This window comes from Tupaia chinensis, unplaced genomic scaffold, assembly GCF_000334495.1.
Source record: "Tupaia chinensis unplaced genomic scaffold, TupChi_1.0 Scaffold146740_1, whole genome shotgun sequence".
Taxonomy (NCBI): Eukaryota; Metazoa; Chordata; class Mammalia; order Scandentia; family Tupaiidae; genus Tupaia; species Tupaia belangeri.
In genome coordinates, this window is record NW_006206595.1 from 1,190,604 (window position 1) to 1,196,759 (window position 6,156).

Consider the following 6,156-nt stretch of genomic DNA (forward strand, 5'->3'; position numbering starts at 1 on the left):
CCAATTGTAAAAATCTGTTTGGTGTGCTTTGGATTTATTTCCTCTTGAAACACTTGCTGGCTGGTACTTGAAGTAAAGAGAGAGGCTGTATGTGTGTGTGTGCATTTCTGTGTGTTGGGGGAATCACTTAGTCCTTTAGGTCTACTTTCTCCTCCCTCAAGGATACCCTGGAGACAGCAAAACATGCTGCCTTTAGGGTGAGGAAGCAGGGCCAAAATTATCTGAAGTTATTTTATGCAATCAAGTGAACTAGGGGCCAAATCTGACTCTAGCCCCAATCATTGCCTTTGGGGCAGGACAAGGGGGCGTCTGGCCGTGCTTGGGAAAAGGGAAGGAAGGTCTGAGGGGTGGATCAGGATGTATTTTCAAGCTTGTAAAGGAGCTAAGATGGAAAATGGGGGGAGGGGTTGATTAAGATCCATAGTAGTTTCCTAAGTTTGCTCATTTGGTTCTGAGGGAGTTTATCCCTTCTCCTCCTGGAAGAGGAAGAGATGGGTGAGGAGGGGAGAGATCATGATGTTTTATTTCTTAAGTTTCTCCCTGAACTTGCTGAAGGGACACTCTTTAGTTCAGGCTAAGTAGGATGAAAGGATTTAGACATTTATTTTATTCTCCCTTCTAGACGGGCTTCCGTTTGTCCTTCCTCTCCTCACACACACGCAGTCATTCTCTGTGCCTCTCTTTCTGTTCTTGGTCTGCAAAGAAGAAACATAAGAAGTCCATAATTCTTGACAAATGAAACAAAACTAAAATCCTTTACATTTGAGTTTTTGAAAAATTTGGCCTGTGGTCCTTCCTCCAGTGAACTCCTTTTTCTCCCCTTTCTCCAAAGCTCTCCTTTGCCTCAGACCTGACCACCCAGAATGGGCTCAGGCTTCAGGGCAGAGGTAAGGGATGGGCCAGAACCCCAAACTCCAGCAGTCTGGGTCACCCCTGCTCAGCCGGTGCTGCCACAGCCTTGCCGGGGAGCTGAGGGCTGGGCTTTTATTGAAGTTGGGTTGAGCAGTGGGGAAAGGCTGGGGGGAGGACACAGCCCAGGTTCACGGGGAGGACACTGCATTTTCTCTCCCAATGCCTTTATATTCAGCAGCGCCTCTGACCTCTCCCCCACCCCCATCTCAGGCCCTCCCAAGCCAGTCCTTGCGCAGCCCCTGGACTCCTGTAGGATGCCACTGCTTTTGTAGGACTGGGGGTTTCTTGCCCAGAGTAATGGGAGAGGCAAGGCGCGGGAATGCGTGCTAGCGCATTGTATCGCTGTCTCTTCAATGGCTAAGTCAAAAGAAGACCGGGTGAAACCGCGACACTAATCTTCTAAGGTCCTTCTCTCCAAGCACCCGGAGATCCCCACGGGGCCAAAACTCCCCTTGCCATGTAAGTAGTTAGCACCCAGATCTGCACTGGGGCGAGGAGCACCAAAGTTTAAACTTTCTGTGTTTGCCACTCCATTTTTGTTTCATCTCTGGTCTTGGGGAGGGAAGGCGGGAAATCCAGTTGTGAGGGGCTCTGCCTGGGGGAAATGGAGTTTCTGTGCTAAGTCTGTATGCCTAGCAATGAAGAAACGTGGCTCAAAAGAGAAAAAGGCCAAGAAAGTGAGACTTGGGAAGAGGGACTGGTGCACTTAGTTTCTGAGGGCCTCTTTTGTGAAGTTTCCTACAAAGTTTCCTCTGCAGTCTGTGCGTCAGTTTTCTTTCTGTGTGGACTCTTTGGTTTGAGGTCCAGAAACATCTTCCTAGTGTTTAGGTGTGTGTGTGTGTGTGTGTGTGTGTGTGTGTGTGTGTGTTTGGAGGAGTGATAGGAAGATAAAACAATTAAGGGCTTTGCCTGAGCCTGGGGCCAAGATACGCTCTGCTGGCCAGTCTACCTGCTTTTCTAGATTTAGGGGACACTGACTTCTGACAGGGCACTTGAAGTAGAGGGTGCTATGATGTGGAGGGCAGTGTGCTGGGGCAATTCCATCATCTTTTTCTCTGCTTTTTGGCCCAGCTCTCAGGAGACATGGTAGTGCCTTTTCAAAACCATTTCTTCAGATTTTCCGCCATTTCTGTCTGGTACCCCACCTTTGGAGAGATTATTTTAATTAAAATGCTCCCCTTCCAAGAGACCCCTTCCTGGCTTGGAAAAAGTGATGGAGGATCCCCCAACTCCAGCGGCCACCAGAGCACAGGGAATATTTATTACCTCTCTGGATGTCATTACCTAAGAATACAATTTTATGAACTTCCTAATCTGTTAGCTTGATTTATCTGGATGGGCAGGGGCCCAAAATAAACATTGGGGGATTTAGTGGGAAAAATGTCTTTGCCTCAACCAGTCTTTCTGATAGAACTGACCACTTATCTCAGCCTGCTTTTTCTGCACCCCGTATCGTATCGCTAGCCCCATTTAAATTTTTCTCTAAGCCTGTGACTCAGACACTCCTGGTATCTGAGTTTTAGCCGCCTTTTGATAATTAAAAATGGTGGGGTACACAATTTTAATCAGAGACCAGAGGGATCCCTCAGATATCTTAAAACCTGTGCAGCTCATGTGTGTGTGTGTGTGTGTGTGTGTGTGTGTGTTTGGAGGAGTGATAGGAAGATAAAACAATTAAGGGCTTTGCCTGAGCCTGGGGCCAAGATACGCTCTGCTGGCCAGTCTACCTGCTTTTCTAGATTTAGGGGACACTGACTTCTGACAGGGCACTTGAAGTAGAGGGTGCTATGATGTGGAGGGCAGTGTGCTGGGGCAATTCCATCATCTTTTTCTCTGCTTTTTGGCCCAGCTCTCAGGAGACATGGTAGTGCCTTTTCAAAACCATTTCTTCAGATTTTCCGCCATTTCTGTCTGGTACCCCACCTTTGGAGAGATTATTTTAATTAAAATGCTCCCCTTCCAAGAGACCCCTTCCTGGCTTGGAAAAAGTGATGGAGGATCCCCCAACTCCAGCGGCCACCAGAGCACAGGGAATATTTATTACCTCTCTGGATGTCATTACCTAAGAATACAATTTTATGAACTTCCTAATCTGTTAGCTTGATTTATCTGGATGGGCAGGGGCCCAAAATAAACATTGGGGGATTTAGTGGGAAAAATGTCTTTGCCTCAACCAGTCTTTCTGATAGAACTGACCACTTATCTCAGCCTGCTTTTTCTGCACCCCGTATCGTATCGCTAGCCCCATTTAAATTTTTCTCTAAGCCTGTGACTCAGACACTCCTGGTATCTGAGTTTTAGCCGCCTTTTGATAATTAAAAATGGTGGGGTACACAATTTTAATCAGAGACCAGAGGGATCCCTCAGATATCTTAAAACCTGTGCAGCTCAAGGAACTCAGATTCCTTTTGGACTTGGGGATCAGAGAGAAGTGAAAAGCCAACCCCAGATGTGTTCATCTGCCCTCCAAGGCCAGGAGTCCCTGCTTAGACCCGGCTCTCCTTGCAATTCTCAGGGCTTTTCTTCTTCCTTTTCTCACTGGTGCCTGCCAGTTTGGCAGCTTCTTTCAACACAGGGCAGCTCCAGGGGATCCCAATCCATGCAGACAGGGATCAGGGCCTCTGCAGTTCCATCTTCCGGCTTTCTGTTCCTGCCCGGCCCAGCCCAGGCATCAGGAGGAAGGGGAGAAAGGATGGGTGGGAAGTCTCAGCATAAGTTTGAGGGTAAACAGGATCACAAAGTCTAATAAGGGGAAAGGGACCCTTAAATTCCCAATCTTCGTCAACAATCGCCTGATCTGTAGAGTCCTCCAAGGTTTGCTGTGCCTGCCGCTGTGGGTAGGAACGAGGTCAAGCCAAAAGTGTCACCTCTACTTTGTCTTCCTCTCTGACTTCCTCTCTTCTCAGCATCAGAGATTGGGAGACAAACGTATATTTGAATTTCTGGGAGGAGAAACCCTGACACGAGTGTGCCCGAGTCACTGCCAAACAGCCAAACCCCAGGTTCCGCTCCCGCCTGCCTCTGGCTTCCTGGAAAGCCGGGCGAGAAAGACTGGGACAAAATGCAACCGTCTCTTCTGGGGAAGGGGGTTCTCCGCTCCCCTTCTCAGTGAAGTGGGGCCCCCCAAGATCGCGAAATGGAACCATCTCCCGCTAAGGCTAGGTTCGAAAGGCCGGCGGCGCCCCGCTCCTCCGGGTTCCACGCCGCCCTGTCCCCCGCCCTGTCCGCTCTGGGCTCCATGTCGCCTTCAGCTGGGTCACGACCCTGGCTTGGACCGCGGACAAAAGGGCGCGGGGTGGGGAATGCGGGCTGCGTGGCCGGCAGAGCGAGTTCACTGCTCAGTGAACTCGGCTCCGGTTCGGGGTTTCGCCCTTCAGAGTCCAACCTTCCCTGTCTTTCTCCTATTTCACCTTCCATTTTTTAGTGGAAAACTGAGCAGACTCTCAATTTCGCCTGGACCAATACCCTACCACTACTACCACCAAATAAGGAGATTTCATTTTCTTTACAAATGAAAGGATAGTTTTCTCCGAGTTAGGAGAACAGGAAATTGGACCCTTTCAAGATCTTTATGGGGTTGGAGACAGATCTATCTAGTATAGGGAGAAACATTGTAACCTGGGACTCGGGGCGGTGGGATCCATCCCAGGCCATCAACCCAGCAATCCATTCCTTAGGAGGAATTCCCGACCAAGAATGCCCTCCCAACCCCATTATAGGAATAATTGCCTTCTTCCTTCCCTGGCCTTTGTCTGTGAATGCCAGGCTAGGACTAGGGCTTTTATGAAAGGAGAAGCAAATTGTCAAATCCATGGACTGGGCTACTGATGGGAGTGGGGAGGTGAGCCACTTGAGGGAAATCCTCCAGTTGGGTTTGTTCTTGTTGGGGTGATTTCTCCTCATAACGTTGGTAGCTGGCTCTTATTTGTGACTCTGTCCCTTGGGGCAGTAGTAGCACGGGTGCTTTTAACTTAGTACATGCAGAGTTCAGCTGCACGGATTCTGGAAAATAAGGTTACAGGCTGGGGCTTGGTTCGCAAGAGGCGAACATGCGGGAGGAATGGGATGCTCGCAGTGTACACTTGCTTTGGCCTTTAGCAGATTCCTCCAGCTCCCACCTCATCCCCAGCTTGTGGACACAGCTCAGGTGTGATGGGGAGGTATGGGCCTCCCAGCTGGAAACCTCTTTGGAATTGGATCTCAGATCTCAGGGATGATTTCAAATCTTTTGGGGATGAGACTGCCTTCAGCTCTGCTGGCAGTTTTTCCTTAGCTGTTTGGGGTCTCTGCCTAGAGTTTCCGCTGCTTTTTGTGCTTCCTGTGTCTTCTCCTTGCTCTTCCCTGTCATTCTGCAATGGCCCTCTGAGACAGTCCCCCAGCCCCAGCGCCCCTCCTTGGGACTCCCCTCCAACTGTGAAGGCAGAGGAAGAAGAACCAAAAGGTGGGGGGTGGGAGTTTGGAAGGTTCAGCTGAGGTTCAAAGGTTCCTGGCTGAGCCTCCAATCCTGGTCACCTCGGTGGGACTGATCTGACCACTCCGGAGTGGCCCCTGGGCCAGCAGCATATAGAACAAGGTTTTATAGCCTGGGGCAGATGTTGGCTCAGTCATCCCACCAGGATTCCCCTTTATCTCTCCTCCAGGGAAGAGGCTCCAATCTCCGCTATACCTTTGTTCTCTTTCCTTCTTCCCCTCCTCCCCCTCCTCTTTCTCTGTTTGATCCTGCCCCCCCAACCCTCAAATTGTTTCTTTAGATCTGGAAGCATCTGTTCTGTCTGCCCCTCCCCCACACCCTCCTTTGCTCCTTTTTCTTCCTCTCTCCACCTCAAGGAGTCAAAAAAAGCCCCCAGATGGAAGGCCTCTGGCCTCTAGCTTATTTGGCTACACCCAGGTCCAGATACCTTTGAGGCTAAACCTTGAAGACCTTCCCCAGTTCCCAGCAACCTCCCCCCTTTTTTTTATTCTCTCAGCTGGAAAGGGTCCTGGATTTTCACAATTTAAGTCTTGGTCCCTAGAGACCAATCTTTTCTCTCACAGGAAAATTATCCATTAAATGGGTGCTGGCAGGTGGCATGGTGGTTAGGGGCTCTGGACTCCCCCATAGCTGAACACTGTTTGAGTCCCAGACCTGGCTTGCTTTCTCATGTTCTCTCTCTCGCTCTCGCTCTCGCTCTCTCGCTCGTGCTCTCTCTCTGTACTTCTTTGGTCAAAATTAAAATAAATAGATTAATAGGTAAATAAATCAAG